This window comes from Acinonyx jubatus, chromosome D3 (genome assembly GCF_027475565.1).
Source record: "Acinonyx jubatus isolate Ajub_Pintada_27869175 chromosome D3, VMU_Ajub_asm_v1.0, whole genome shotgun sequence".
NCBI classification, from domain to species: Eukaryota; Metazoa; Chordata; class Mammalia; order Carnivora; family Felidae; genus Acinonyx; species Acinonyx jubatus.
In genome coordinates this window covers 12341604-12344183 of record NC_069392.1, presented here as the reverse complement: position 1 = coordinate 12344183, position 2580 = coordinate 12341604, and positions in this window count along the sequence as shown.

Below are 2580 nucleotides of genomic sequence, written 5' to 3'. Positions count from 1 at the left end.
TTGTTTCTTATAAATACAACACAGGACTGCCAATGTATTTTCTCTTCCTTATGATTTTCTTAATAACATTTTATTTTCTCTAGCTTACTTTATTGTAAGAAGACAGTGTATACTACAAGTCACAGAAAATATGTGTTAATCAACTGTTTATGCTATTTTTAAGGCTTTTGGTCAACAGTAGGCTGTATTTGTGGTTAAGTTTTTGGGGAGTCAAAAGTTATTTTGTACATGGGGGGTTGGTATCCAGAACCCCCACATTATTGAAAGGTCATCTGTATTTATTTTTAGGTCCACGCTTACAGCAGCTATATTCTTGGTAGATAGACTCTTTACAGTTTTTTTAAGTTTATTTATTTCTTTTGAGAGAGACAGAGATAGTGTGAGTAGGGGAGGGGCAGAGAGAGGGAGAGAGAGAATCCCAAGCAGGCTCTGTGCTATCGGCGTGGGGCTGGACATGGGGCTCGAGCTCACGAACCATGAGATCATGATCTGAGCTGAAGCCAAGAGTCAGATGCTTAACTGACTGAGCCATCCAAGTGCTCCTAGACTCTTGACTGGTCGTTGGCCCAGGTAAGGCATTCATTCATTCATTTATTCATTCGCTTACTTATAATCTTGAGGCTTCCATGAGCCATGGAGGTCAGCCTTTGGTCCCCTGTCACTGTCAATAAAACACAGACAACCCAAAAGTAATTTCCCAGTGGCTCAAGTTCATTTGTCCTTCCTGGACACTGTGAAATGGACATAAACCTATGGGCCATGGGCCTTTTTCCTTTTCTCCTGTTCTCTCTTCCTGTGATTCTGTAGAATAGAACCCGAAGTCTCAGTAAGGCAACAGGTGATGGAAAGGGAAACAGAAGAGTGGACCAGAATTCTCCGTAGTATGTAGGAAGAAGGACAGCCACCTACTAGGTATTAAACATCGTTGGAGGCACCTCCATCCCCTCTTAGGTAATTCTCACACCTACGACACAAGTCAGATAATATCATCCCCCGTTTGCAGATGAGGAAATGGACGTTTATGTCCGACAGGCATACAAACTTGGATATGAACTTAGATAATTCAGCATTATGATGAACATCCTCCCCTCTCGGCTTGGGAAATTCATGGTTGGTGCCCGGGCGTAATTATCGATCGTGGTTCCTTGCGCTCTCAAAGGTGTTTCAGTTCAGATGGTACATTTATCACCTATGAGAAGGCTGTTGGCTTCAAGCACCAAGAAGCCAAGACTCAGGAGGTCTGGACACTTAAGGGCTTTATAATCTGAGAGATCAGATGTGCAGGAGGATGGTTGTAGGGTTGAGTAACTCAGAAGCTCAAAGAGCCTCCTTCCGTCTTTTCCCTTGCCAACCTTTCCAGCCGGTTCTACCCATAGATTCTGCTGCTTCAGGCATCACTTTCTCAAACGCCAATGGCTAAAGGCAGAAAACGGTCCACTTCTTCCCTGTGTCTCTTCAAAAGGACCAAGACGTCTTTTTCCGTAGCCTCTAGCAAGAGGGACCCGTACGTGCCGTTTCTCCGGGGATGGGAAAAGCCTAGTTTTTTCAGGAAATTGCACATAAGCCCATGGCAGGTGAGGTTCCATGGTGGTGAGGGTAGGGCGGGTGAGCAGGAACATGTCCCAAAATGTAGGCATAACATGCAGGGAAGATAGTTTTCTCTTAGGGAGTCATGGGCAGGTTTTAAACTCGGAAGGGGTCTTGCTGTTGTTGCCGTGAGGAAATCCACTAGCCGGGAGTAAAGACTTCCAGGGCAGATATTTTTATCTTTTTCTTCAAGGACCTGGAAATCACAGCGGGTGTGTGGTAAAGAGGTTACTCGGCCAGGAGCCAGGTGCCACAGCTCTGAAAACACTTAACCTTGAAGTTCTTTCTCGTTCCGGAAGACATACCTCTCTATGCTCCCTCTGTGTCATTCCTGACACTTTGTGGGCAGGACCTGCTGACGTCCGATGGTGGCCGTTAGTGCCATTCTCAGCTTGCCGACCGGGCCCCCCAAAACCTCCCACACCACCTTTTGTGCTCTTTTCTTTCCCATCCATTTGCCAAATGAAGAAGACTCCAGGGGCACAAGGAAGGGCAGAAAAGTTACCAAACGGAAGGAGCCCGGATCTCGGAATGACGGTGTGGAACGGAGCCCTCTGCGGACTTTCCTTGGATTTAGTCTTACAGAGAACCAGACTTTGATGGTGACACGCCATCTGGGACTTGAGAGACTTTTGTTTGTTACCGCGGCGGGTCGGCCCTAATACATGCCTCGCGGGTGTCTACGCACCCCGGAAGTACTGGGGACACGGACCAAACAGCTCCTTGACGAGGTCAAGGTGACGCGTATGGGGAGGGTCACGGCATCGAGGAGACAGAAAGGGGGGGCGTCTGTGGAGTGAGGACCGAAGTCCTATCTCGCCCGGCGAGGGCTCCGTGACATCACGTCTGTAAAGTACGGCACTTAGCACAGGGCCCGTTGCGTAGTATGGAGACTGATGTAATAGTAAGTGCTGGTGCGTGCCGATGTCATTACTGTAAGAAAGGACTGGAATGAGGGCTCTTGCCCTAGGTTTCAGGAGGAGAGGGCATTTC